We start from the raw sequence: 13890 nt of genomic DNA on the forward strand, positions 1-13890 counted from the left end.
AGATGCAAAGTTTTCTTGTTGGCATCACAAGAGTGCATGAAATTATCACAGCAACTTGTATATTAATTTTACCTCAGAATGTCATTTTTCATGTAAAATATATTATAAATGCATAATTTAAAATTGTGTATGGGGAGGGGGCGCCAGATTATAAAGTTTGCCTAGGGTGCCTAATACCCTTGCACGGCCCTGTCCCCACCTTCCTTCTATCCCCACCTTCCTTCCATGACCCACCCAGACAATACATGAGCCCCTTCCCCCTTCCCCCCATCAGCCAGCAGCATGCCCTTACCTGAAATGAACACACCAGTATAGAAAAACACATTTTTATCTATATAAAAAATATGTACAATATTTACAATATGAAAAAAAAAAGGATGGGAAGAGGAGAATTAGGGAGCAAAGCTATTTACATAAAAAAAAACAAACCCAGGAAGTTAGGGAGACAGGGACAAGAGAGGATGATGACGGATCAGATTCCCCAGGACCGTTACAGCTGCGCCAAGCAGCTGTACAGCCCTGAGGATCTAATCCATGTTCCAGATCATCCTCTCTTGGAAGGTATTCATGGCCCTCAGTCCCTCTCGGACCCCCCTCACGAAAGCCATGAATTGCCTTTGAGTCAGAGGCTCATCATCTGGAGAACGTGCTCCCGATGATGAGCCTCTGTGCTGCTGCCATGAGGGTGGGTGGTGAGGCACGGGAGGGCCACGAATGCCTTCCTGGACCAGCAAAGGCTGGCCCCTGGGTGCCCCAGCGTCCCTAACTCCCCGGGCAAAATGGGGAGGATGCCCTACAGGGGGGGGCTAGGGGGAGGCCCGGGGTGCCCCTCCGCGCGGGGAGGTGGCCACTGCCAGTGACGTCTCCTCGCGGGAGGGGGGGGGAGAATCCGGCTCCCCCCCCCCCCCCCCCGGAGCAGCTGCGGGTCCTTCACGTGGAGCTGGGCCTGGCCTGGCCTCATCAGCATCTGTAGCATTGTCAAACAAAAGGAGAGGTCAGAATAAACAGTACATTCAGGTTCAGAAAGAAGATAGAAAATTCCATTAGCATGGAAGGATCACTTACCACCAGGCCCAGCCCGCTCTGCCCGCAGCCGCTCCAGCCACCTCCACCTCTTTAGGCACACTCTGATAGTAATAATAGGAACTGCATACCTGAATGTGAGTGGTATAACATTAATGAACCTTGAAGAACCATGATAATAAGCTTAAATAATCATGTAGGTTATCAGCTTTGCCAATTATCTTTTAACATTACAGTAGACTATAACACTACAATACTCTGACTGGTTCCTCCTCTGAGGCCTAACCTGACATTCACACTCCCACATTACCCCCATCTGCTGTAGTAAAGTCTACTTACTCCACGGGGGTGCGATGCTCGCTCATTATAGCGGCCCTGCAACTGCCTCCAGGACCGCCGAAGGTGAGGGAAGTCAGTCCTACGGCCACGGACTGGAAATAGAGAGCTTTCCCTCTCCACCACCAGGGACGCCAGCAGTTCGACGTCCCTGGTGATAAAATTTGGCTGCCTGCCTCGACCTGCCATTTTGCTGTATTGGCGAAACGGGAAGTCCCGCATTTGTATGCGCTTGGGCACACATGCGCGATTGCGGGAGGCGCGCAAGTATACTTGGACGCATAACCCGCGTGCGTAACTTGCGCGCAAGGCACCATGAGCGATGCGCACAAATCATGGTCAATACATACGTGGATTTTGTATAGTGTGCAAACTATGCAAAATTTATGTGGCCCGCTGTGTGCGCAGCAGCACGCGCCATTATACAGCTGCGCACGCTTCTTTTAAAATCTACCCCATAATGCATAATAAACGGAAACTATTAAGACATCAAACCAGAATCAATTTGCACAGTAGCAAATGCCTCAAGAAATGAGTATGCTTTGAACTGTTTCCAAAAGGATTTTAAGTCTTGAATCCATCTCAAATTTCAAAGAAGAGCATTTCACATTGCTGATCCAACTATGGAAAATGCCCTTCCACGAGTTTCAACATTTACTTTGGAGGAGATCCAGTCAATAACATATCAGTTTGTGAGCACAAAGATCAACAGAGTTCATATAATGATAGGAACCCTGATACATAAGATGGACCCAGTCCCTTTAATTTAAAAACACAATTTTTTTTGTATTTTCTATTTATTTATTTATTTATTTATTTATTTATTTAAAATCTTTTCTATACCGTCGGTTAGTAGTGCACCATCACAACGGTTTACATAGCGGCACGTATATTTCAGTTTGGTTGTTAACATTTTTGTCTAACAAAGTGCCAAAAAGGTTTCGGTTACATGTTTTAATGATATTAATTATAACATTATTACAAAGCCAGCAAAACTTTGTACAGACACATTAGTAAGAAGCTTAAAAAATGAACACTATAAACAAAATACAATTCCATAATATGATCTCACCATTGTTAGACCACAAATAAGTGGAGAAAAAATGCAAAGGGAGTAACAAGGAAAAGAATGACAAAAGAAAACAGCAATAGTATGAAAGGCTCCTGCATTTAACATAAATATCATCTACCCTGTGCTCAAATTATGGGATGGCAGTGCTAACAATTTATTTTTAATCAAATTTTTTTTTTAGCTGTTCCAGAAGAAAAACAAATAAGATTCATTGTGCAATTTTACAAAACATTTGCAAAGGTACCTCAGAAGGAAAGAAGCACCCAAGGCATGAGCTTCCTGGCACAAGGCCAGAAGGCTCTTTCTTCTCTCTTACGTATCCCTTGCCACATCAGATATATTCTAATCATCTGACCCATAAATTGAGTATTTACAATTTTAAATTAACAATTCATAATGAAACTTAGGTCGTGATCAGAGAAAAAAGAAACCAACAAAGTCACTCTTTCAGAAATTTCAAAGGCAGATTTATCTGATGTATTTTAAAACATGTATCATCTGCTTATAACAGTATTCTGTGCTAAGTGACTTGCAAAGCAAATCAGAAAAACGATCAGAAAACATCAAAACAGATTCAACCCTTAACAAAACTATGCATTAAATACCACTAACTCCTCAGTTAAGTTCAAAACCTCAGTAGTGTGCTGATTAACCTTCTGCCGAGGAGGCAGAAAGTACAAAATTAATATTTTAGATTTGATCTGTTCTACAGGCAACCAATATTGCTTTGCCAACATAGGAGTTATGTAATCTCTGAGCCTACTCAGTAGCACTAAATGAACTGCTGCATTTTGCAATAGTTGTGTTGCATGTACCCGATATTTTGGTAATCCAATAAATAATGCCTTAATGTAATCAACAGTAGTTAAAAGAAATGCCTGTTCCAAAATCAGAGGAAGATAAAACATAACTCAAGTGGCACAACAAACGTAGTTTTATAAAAACAAGAACGCAGCACCATATTTAAATGTCACCTAAATTTATCAAAATGCTATAGTTATAGCAGAAACAGCACTCGCAATATAAAGGGCTGTGGCTGGGGAGGGAGGGAGAGGGGGAGAGAGAGAGAGAGAGTGAGCGTCTCTGTAGAGACCAATATGTCACTTTACTATTTATACCACTGTAAAAGGAGGCACTTTAACTCTGAGTGGGGGTTTGGGGGGTGGGATAGGTTTACAGACACAGTAGGAGATACGAACCGAGGAATTGAGCTAGAGAGTGCCTTGTACAAATCAACTCCTCTTGTACCTTTCATCGATTCAAACAGCAGAAAATCTTCAGTGATGTCAACTTTGCTGTTCGTACCTCCTACTGTGTCTGTGAAACTGCTCCCCCAAACCCCCACTCTGAGATACAAGTGCCCCCTCTTACAGTTGTATAAATAGTAGTGACATATTGGGGGGTATCTCTCTCTCACTCTTTCAATGGCATGTGTGATAAAAACCTTTTTTCCTAGGAGCACACAGCTAACACAGTCACAATGCGTAGAAAAATGGTGTAGTTATTTCTGGTTTTAAAACCTGCGTTGCTGTGTGTTACTCTGTCGCATTTGACTTTAGGAGCTGCTCATTACCATTAGCTCCGCTGAAACGCCTCCCACTTGCATAGCAAATGACACATTTGCATACTAGAGCGCGTTGCACTATTTAAAGCGCGTGGTACAGCGTTATCGCGTGTGTTAGGGCCTTAACGCTAGCATTAAGGCCCTAATGCAAAATAATAAATTACCCTGTTAAGAGTGGGATCAACCTGCAAACGTAAATTGCAAACCGTCTCAGCAAATGGTATAAAATCTCCATCAAAGACCGGTCCAGTACAAGAATTAGGAGCAGGCTGTCTAGAAATCCACACGGCCTACATTTTTTCTTAATATTTAATGCCGGTTGGTTAGTTGACATCCGCAATTTTATTTTCTGCGGGTACTGAGTCACTTGAATCAAGATGTTTGATAAATCATTATGTAATGGGGAAAAAAACAGCTGTATGTCATTGACAAATTTTATAAAAAGGCACATAGGGATCTAGCATTGATAAAGATAAAACAAAGATAAATATTAAAAAGAATGGCTGAAAAGTACAGGCCCTTGAGGAATGCTCAGTTTTAAATCACGCCAGGTTAATCATTCCTCACTTGAAATGTTCTCCTAGAAAGAAGAGAGGTAAACCAGGCAAGGGCCTGACCACCTGTACCTAGCTCACCCAGGTGGCGCAACAACAGGTGGTGACTCACAGTGTCAAAAGCAGCAGTGACCTAGCCAGGAAAAAAAAAAAATCAAGTAACTGAGATGAGTAATGTCTCTGTACCATGGGCATTCCTAAAGTATTCTGACGATCTAAAAAAATCAGTTAACTGTGCAGCTCAGACAGCTCAATAATCTTTGCTAATATGGGTAAGGTTCTCAACTTTTCCATGGAACAGAACCGGACACTTGGGGGCCGGAGGGGGGGGATGGGGGGGGGGAGGTAGCTGGCCAGCTGCAAACACCTGCAGTGTTTCCCTTTTTTTTTCCCCTTTCAAATTGAGTGTTGATTTTTTTCCTAGGCAGATTCTGCCTGCCTGTCTTTGGGGTTTGGTTCGACTCTCCTCTGCTTCTGTGACTCCCAGGAGGGAAGCGCTAAGTAGCAACAAGTACAGCACAGCTGTGGGAGAGGCAGAGGAGGAGGAGAGTGAAACAAGAGTCCTGAAACGGCAGGTGATTGGAGCACTGCCAGGCTGCCACCACTGATTGGCCCCGGCCTTGCCGGACTGGTTTTATAGTGTCCTGTTACCCTTGTAACCGGACGCTGTACAACAGGCTGCAAAACCGGGCTGTCCGGTCGAAAACCAGGCATTTGGTTACCCTAAATGTGGGTAAGTTTGAAATTGGCCTGTAAATTGATCTACTGGTAGAGATTCAGCTTTATAACTGGACGTACAATAGCTTTTTTAAGAGCTTCTGGAAAAACACCATCTTCTAAAGAATGGTTCACGACAGCCATTAAAATGTCCAAAAAAAAGACCTTTTCTAGCACAAAACATTCCCACTGGACGTTGATCTAACAAGCACCAGGGCCGGAGGAACCTGTGCCTAGGGCGCCGAGACTTAGGAGGTGCTGCCGCGGCTCGCGGCCACTTCAGGTGGATCCCCCCCCCCCCCGTCGTGCCATCCTTCCGACGCCCCCCTGGTGGTCCAGCGGAGGGCCCGGGAGCGATCTGCTGCTCCCGGGGCCTCAGCTGCCACTAACCAAAATGGCGCCGGTGGCCTTTAGCCCTACCATGTGACAGGGGTCAACCAATGGCACCGGTTGCCCTTGTCACATGGTAGGAGCTGAAGGCCACCGGCGCCATTTTGGTTAGTGACAGCCGACGACCCAGGACCCGGGCTCCCCGCTGGACCAGGTGTTTTGTGAGGTTTGTTTTGGGGTGGAGGGGGAGGTTGGGAGGGTGGGGGTGTGGCGGCATGTGGTCCCTGCCCCTAGAGTCGGGGCTGCGACCGGGAACGGGCTGGTGGCAGCACGACGTGGGCGGTGCAAGGCTGAAGGTGCCTAGGGCGCCGAATCCCCTTGCACCGGCCCTGAAAAGCACAAACACTTCTTCAAACTATTAAGTATATTTTCAACTTCAGTAGAGACAAGCACCTTAAAAGAGTGCCACCTTACAGAAACTACAGTGTCTGCCAAACCAAACTGTCAAGTAGCTTTACTAGTCACAGTTCACTACGCCATCAGGGAACCTTACAGCTAGGGAACTCACCACATAACTAATCTGCGGAGGAAGCTCTGAATAGGGAGGTAGCCTCTCTCTCTTTGTATAAGTTAGGCTAGTAGGAAGAAGATCAGAAGAGCCAGAAGGAAAAGGCAAGAAGAACAGCGGGGCCTACAGAGACTTTCAACCTGTCCTGCAACAGTCTCAAGAAGCATAAAACTAAGTGTACACGGGACATACCAAAATAGCCAGATCTGAGCTTTAAAGTATACAAAAGTCAAACAAATATACAGGAAGAGACAAAAGATACAGAAAAGAACATAAAGAAGGAGAAGAAAACACACATAGGAAACACACAAACATAAAGCATAAAAGTCATATACTTACCTGAACAAGAATATAAGAAAGCTCTTGTTGACCTGAAAGACATAAAAAGGACACAAAGTCTCAATTCTTTAAGGAAAAACATTATTAAAAGAAAAGTAATTTTAATAGTTAAAGAAGATAGACATAGGTACTTATCTAATAGTATTTGATCCATTGTCTTGTTGATAAGCTTACGTAGGTCTAGAACGTCTCTGTGAACGTAGAATACCCGTGTAAAGAAAGAAAATATAGAAAGAGTATTATAATATAAGTAAAATTATTAGAGAAGCGTATTATACACTAAGAATAATTCTTTAAATTTAATTTAAAAAACTCATTTGCATAATTCTGTGAAGTGAATTGTATCTGTTGTGTTTATATATCCTTGCCTCCCCTTCCTAGCTTGGAGGAAATTGCTGGGTGGGTTGTGAACCCCTATCCCCGAGGGAGACCTAGTTGGGAGGAAGGCATTAAACTGCACCCCTGCGGGGGTAACACCTGAGAGCTTGCTGCCCTGGTCACACGACTACACTCTTAACATCAACCTTGTCCACGACAGCAGTTTTCACCCCGCAGGGGCAGCGGTTTACATCTTCTCAGCCTTGAGGGATAAGGGTAGATTGGTTCATAATGCCCCCTCTCAACCTCCTTGGAGTGGGGTCCTATAGTGTGATCTGCTCTTTGCCTCCTTGGGCAAGAAAAGAAGGAAGCAGCACTGCTTCATCTCACTCATCCCCCTTCAGTCCCTGCCCTTCATTCCCTCTTTCTTATTGCCTCACTCATAGACCGCCCCCTTTACAGAACAGGAAAGAAAGGGGGAACAACAAGGCGGTGGTGGAGGGGGGGGGGGTTTGGGAGATGGGGGGCTGGATTAGGGAGCAGAGTGACTTTGCTTTGTCTGCTTCACCTTCACTGCTCTCTTCTTCCGTGCATACTGCTTGGATGGGAGGGGCTGGAGCAGAACACCCCCTGCTGCTCCGCCTCCTAAATCTGAAGAGAAGTGGCCAAATTCCCTTCCAGGCCTTTCCGCCACAAATTATGCCCTGCTATGTATAGGATTCCGCCACATTTTCTGTAATTCTGGCTGACTAATGTCCTGCTTCATAATAGGCAACTTAAGGTGAAAAGAAATTAAAGGATGATCAGACCGTAGTACTGAAATGTTAGTTAGATTAGATATCAATCCAGCACCAACACAGTCCTCTGCTATAAATGAATTGGTCCATAACATGCCTGGCGCTATGCACTGGGGAGAAAATCAGTTGTTTTAACTCTGAAATGGTCAGCAACGTCTGAAATCCAATATGCAAACTTTCCGGAGAAACATCTTCACGTATATTTAAATCTCCCTAAATCAAGGCTTTTCTAGTTCTAGAAGCTATGGACATAAAAAAAAAGTCACTTAAAAAAGATGTCAGACCTATCTGAACTAAGAGGGTGATATATTAAAACCAACCAGTCATTCAGGCGTAATGTTAGATTCTCACAACCATTTCCAACCTGTTTATAAATCATGCAGATTCAAGGGCTCCTATGAGAGTAACTCTGAAACAGCTGTGCGGGCGCACATGTACGTGCACATGCTGACTCGCACCAAAGGACACAGTCATTTTATAACATATGCGCATATATGGGCGTATGGTATAAAATAGGATGTACATGCGTACATCTGTGCACAATATTATATGGACGCTCGCAAATGCCACCTCAACCATGTAAGTGGGGTTTTTTTTAGTAGAAACGCGTGCTGATGCAATTACCAGTTTCCCCAGTTTGTTCTCAGTTCGCCTAGTAAGGGATTGGACTTCCTAACCCCCCTGGTTAAATAGCCTCCCTTTTACCCTGTAGCACCAATCCTGAAAACCCCGCTGACTAGCCTAGATATTTTTATTTCATTACTTGCATGCTATCCATAGCAGTAGTAAAGTTACACAGCAGGGGACCCCAGCGCACATTTGTGGGCATAAATACTTTCGTGCACATTTCATGTTAAAGTCCCGGAGCGCCCATGCCCTGCCCACAGCCCACCCGGTTTTTCCAACTCCTTATTTGTGCGCAAACACGGGCGGCCTTTAAAACCCACGTGGCACAAGCCGCCCAGATATACTCGCGTAGCTCCCAGTTTTGATGCGTGCCGGGCTTTTACAATTCACGCCTATGATTATTGTTATGATTATTGCTATTTTATTGTAGTTATGATATTCTCTGCCTCTCTGGAAAGAGGAATCATAAAAGAATACATTTAGCTTTATTATGTGATTGATTGGATCTGAAGTTTCTGTTATGTAGTTTTTTTGTTTTCTTTGTACACAGCATTGTGTATTTATAAGCTGTAATATTAAAATAAATTCAGATTAAAAAGGTATTTTTAATGTTGGTAAGTGCTTGAAATAATTGAGTTAAAATATTTTAAAGTGTTACATTATGATGCAAGTTGAATGTTGCAGACTACTTAGGAATTCATTGTTGGGTGCACTCTTAAGATGGTAACTTTTAAACAGGCGCGTTGGCGCACATTCATTGGCCTGTGCCTAGGAACGTGGCCATTTTATAACATACATACATATATGCACGCATGTTAGAAAATAGCTGAATGCATGCACATATGCGCACAATTTTAAGTGGATACACACCTATGTGCGCAAATGCCGCTTCTACCACATAAGTGGGGGGTTTTAATAGACCCGCGCGCCGAAGCAATTACCAGTTTTCCCAGTTCACCCAGGTAAGGAACAGGACTTCCAAACCCCCCCCCCCCCCAGTTTAAAATCCTCCCTTCTCCCCTGTTAGCCATGACCCTTAAAACCCCGCCGATCTATTTCTTTATTTTATTACTTTTACGTCCTCCATAGCAAAAGTAGGACGGGGACCCCTAGCGTGCACCTGTGCACATAAGTACGCGCTAATTTGAAGATGAAATTTAGGGAAGCCCACACCTCGCCCAGACCACACCCACGTCACGCCCCTTTTTTTGAATTTTTCATTTGTGCGCACAGCGGCAGACATGCATATACTCGGGTGGCTTTTTTAAATCCGCTCACCTTGCACTGACCTGACATATTTGTGTATCTCCTGGTTTTGGTGCATGTCGGGCTTTTAAAATTCACTTTTAAGAGTACAAGTAGTAGGGCTTAGACCTGTGTGCCTACTGCTCACCCATGTTTGCTTGGGCCCCCCTAAAAAATCAGTTCTGGCTACGCCAATGACTGAAGGTCAGAACAAAATTGAAGAAAGCATGAGATATGCACATAAGATTCCTTAGATGTGGGGGTAAAGCCTGACATTGGGTAGGGTCTGTGATATTGCATCAGTAACAGACAGACAAGGAGGGCTTTGTAGTTCTTATCTGCCATCATTTCTAGGTTTTATATTTCTGGTCTCTCAGAAATGTAAAACTATAAGAAGATAGACATGACCCTGACAGAAAAGAGAGGTGATCTAGGAAGCAATAGAGGCCAGAAGCGGGCAAGCTTTTTTTTTATTTTTTGTCCACTAGTTTTGATGACGGATCTGTCAAAACAATTCTCCAAATCATAGCAAAGCATTTCGGTTTTGGTTTTATTATTGAATGCAGCAGAAGCCTATGTTCGGTGCCAATGGGAACTTTAATCCCTTCCAATCTTTTTATGGCTTGGAGGAAAGTTTATTTATACAAACAAAAAAAAAACAACACACACACAATGAATTACAGCCAGAGTAAGGGGAATCCCCTGAACTGACACCACAGTCTCCATCTACCCGAGTCTCTCCTAACCTAGCCAAAACGTCAGACCCTACCATAAGCTAAATATAGAAAGAGCAAAATGGAATTCAGAAAGAGAATTAAAAAAACTGACCCACTAATATTTTGCTCTTATAAAAGTTTTAGTATTACTGGTGCTCGTGTTGATTTACCACCTGCCTCTGTACCTAAAATATACACCAGTGTGTGTAATGTCGGGGCATCTAGCCGGGAAGGTGGCTGTGGGAGGAGAACCATGGGGTGTCCAGGCTGCCCGGTTATTTGTGCAGTGGTTTACTGGCTTGTCTCCTTGTAATTTCAGGATACTTGCAGTGGTTGTGATTTCTGACTAGGTCTGGGAAACAAATGGAAAACCCATCTTTGGAAAGAATTTGTACTCTGGTGCTTAAATTTATTCAGCTCTGATACATTTTTACTGTGACAATGCATTGAAAAGGTCTCAGTTACTGCCATCTAGTCGGTGACAATGTTAAGCTATAGATCTGAAATGTACAGCAAAACAAACATTAAAGGTTATTTGCTGACAAGACATTTACCTCAGGGCTCCTAATCTGTCCTGTTTCATAGGCAATCAGTCCTAATGAGGTGCTCCACAATACTTAAGGGGCCATGGAATTCAGGGCACACTTTACTAACACACAAACTATATATTTGTTTAACTCCCAATGCAGGAAGCTAATGGTATGCTAATGCATCATGAATTAAAAATGCGCACAAACCAGAAAATGTGTACAAAGAAAGGCTTAGCGCACAGCAAAACATGGATTTATGTTCTGCGCATAAAATCCAAACATGGATTTTATGCGCAGAAAGCATAGTTTTGTGCACAATTACGGGTAGATTTTAATTCGGCCCCGCGCATAAATCCCAGGGTTTACGCGCGTGGCCGGGCCTTACGTGCGCCAGGCCAATTTTCAAACAGGCCCAGCCACGCGCGTAAACCCCAGTACGCGATTAAGTTCCGGGGCCTGTAAAAGGGGCGGTCCGGGGGGCGGGGCTGGAGGCGGCCGGCACAGCGGCCATTTGTGCGCAAGTTGCTTCTGCCCCAGAGGAGCAGCAATTTAAAAAAAAAAAAAAAAAGGTAGGTTAGATTTAGGGGTTGGGGAAGGGGGGAAGGGAGGTTAGATAGGGGGGAGGGAACTGGGGAAGGCCAGGATGCGTCGCCGCAAGAAATTTGCAGAATTCTACCCCCCCTTGAGCGTGCCGCCCACACACACGCGCGGATTACAAAATTTGGAGCGCATGTGCGTGCAGTCCAACAATTTTATAACATGCGCTCGCTTGTTATAAAATCGGCGTGTCCATGTGTGCCTGCTGGACACACGCGTGCTTCTTTAAAATCTACCCCTTAATATTTTACATGCATAAAATATGATTTATGTGCAATTAAGTAGCAGTTAGTTAACTATATACTATAGTTAGCTATAATGAATTAAATAAAAATAAAAGGTAACATTGTGGCTGCAGTTAATATTCAATCATAAATAAGTGCGGCGATAAGTAGATATTTTTAATTAGTCTTAACTATTTTAGATTTTTGTCTGATGATTTGTAGTTTGTTGTTTTTTATTATGTTGATTATCTCTTTTATTATGAATCTTTTATTGTAAACCACTTGGGGAAATTTTGATAAGTGGTGTATAAATATTTTAAATAAATAATAAACAAAATATTCTTTGTGTAGAAGGCAATTTTTGTGCACATAAATCAGATTTTATGCAACAACGATTGCAAGTAGTGCAAAATATGACAACTTAGTTAGTTAATGGCTGCCCATGTAGAGTGAATTCTACACCACTCCTACACCAGTTACATTGACTGCCAATTGAGAAGCGCTCCTAGTTTAAGATTTTGATGTTTAAGGCATTAAAAAGAGGTGGAGCAAAATATCTACAAGTTAGAATTAGGAGCTATGTTCTTAACAGAATTAACACTCCATGGATGAAGCCTTACGCCAAGTACCATCAAGGCAGGAGATACATAAAATGGCATATCGGAGAAGGATGTTTGCCGTAATAGGTCCAGAACTTTGGAATGCAGCCCCATGAGAAATGAGATTGGAAACAAACTATTTAAATTTTAGAAAAAAGGCTAAAGCTTGGCTATTGGTATCATAGGTTTGGGGAGGTTGATTATTCCTGGATAGAAGCGCCTGATACTACATTGTTATTGTTGGTGGTATTTGATTATGTTGATTTTGTTTTCTATAATATTTTAGGTTTATTGTATTTTTATTCTGTTGTAATGAGTATAAGGCTCTGACCAGATCTGGTATCTGATTTAGCAGTCTAAAAGAATGCAGAAATAAATGAATAAAGATTTTTATGCAGAGATCATGTTTTCTGCACATAAAATATGGGCTTATAGGACCTGGCATCAGAACTCCAGTTTCTGCCTATAGACTAACATTAACCCTGGAAACTTTACTCAACTTCAGACTAGGAGTTGAGTTTACAGGGCTAAGAAAACACATTGTAAGCCAGTGCACCTCTCTGCATTTGGAGAATAATAGCTAATGTCATCATTAATATGGAATTTTCAGGCGAGGGCGCTAAATTAAAAGCACATTGTTGTGTGCGCAAAACTCCTTGCATCGGCAATAAAGTTTGTGTACAAAGAAATATGCCCTACCAAGTGCAGAGAAATCTGTGCACTCTGCCAAGCAAACCTTATTACAGTAGCCTCATAGTGAGGGGGCTGCCACGTTACTTTTTAATGTTATTTGTATTAATTTTCTTTGCAGTTGGTTTCTCATTTGGTTCGTTCAAGTTTATTGGTTAGCTATTTTTAATTTTGAATGATTGTCCCCAATTAAAAGTAGGAATGGTTGTGACACCTTTGTTTTCACAACTGATGGAGCCTTTCAATTAAGAGGACCAGTGCTCCACAGAGGTCTGTGTTATAATTAATGAGGTTTGGGTGGACCCTTGGACACTGTGGCAACTGACCATGCCCACGGGGGAAGTCCCGTGAGGGGCCACAGGTCAGGCTCAGTTTAGGACACACAAACACAGAGATTGATCTTTTATTAGACAATGTGTTGAAGCCACCAGAGGTGGCAGTAGTGAGCAGCAGAAGTAGCCCGGCTGGGCTAGTATCCCTCAGGATAGGGAGAGCAGGCCTTCGAGGAGCGAGTACCTGATCCCTGAGAGCTGAGAGGCTTGAAGGTAATGTACTCACACAGCAGTTCCACGTAGGAGATGGCACAGGGATGGAATGGAGGCAGGCCCTCGAGGAGCGAGTACCTAGTTCCAGGGAACAGCTCTGAGGTGAAGATGGTAGTACTCACTGGTGTTGAAGATAGCAAATCCTTCCAGGCAGAAGAGAAGGTAGGAGCAGGCAGCGAGTCAGGGAACACGGGCCCTTGAGGAGCGAGTACCGGTTTCCTGATAGCGACCTGAAAAGCAAGTGAGGCCCCCGAGGAGTGGGTACCCTGTTAGCGTTAAGAGTCCAATGGAAGATTGGAGAGGCAGAGTAGGTGGGTATGGAGAGCGAATCCCATCCGTAAGATTCCCCTTGCTAACTCAAAGGCTAGCAAACATCGTAGGCTTTAAATATCCGGGCAGGGGGATGTCATCACAGGGGGACGCCCCTGAGGTTCGCGCCAAGTAGGAAATAAGAGTGAGGGCCGCGAGATGCACGCGCTCTAAGGTACCAGCGGATGCC

This window comes from Rhinatrema bivittatum, chromosome 6 (assembly GCF_901001135.1).
Source record: "Rhinatrema bivittatum chromosome 6, aRhiBiv1.1, whole genome shotgun sequence".
Classification (NCBI taxonomy): domain Eukaryota; kingdom Metazoa; phylum Chordata; class Amphibia; order Gymnophiona; family Rhinatrematidae; genus Rhinatrema; species Rhinatrema bivittatum.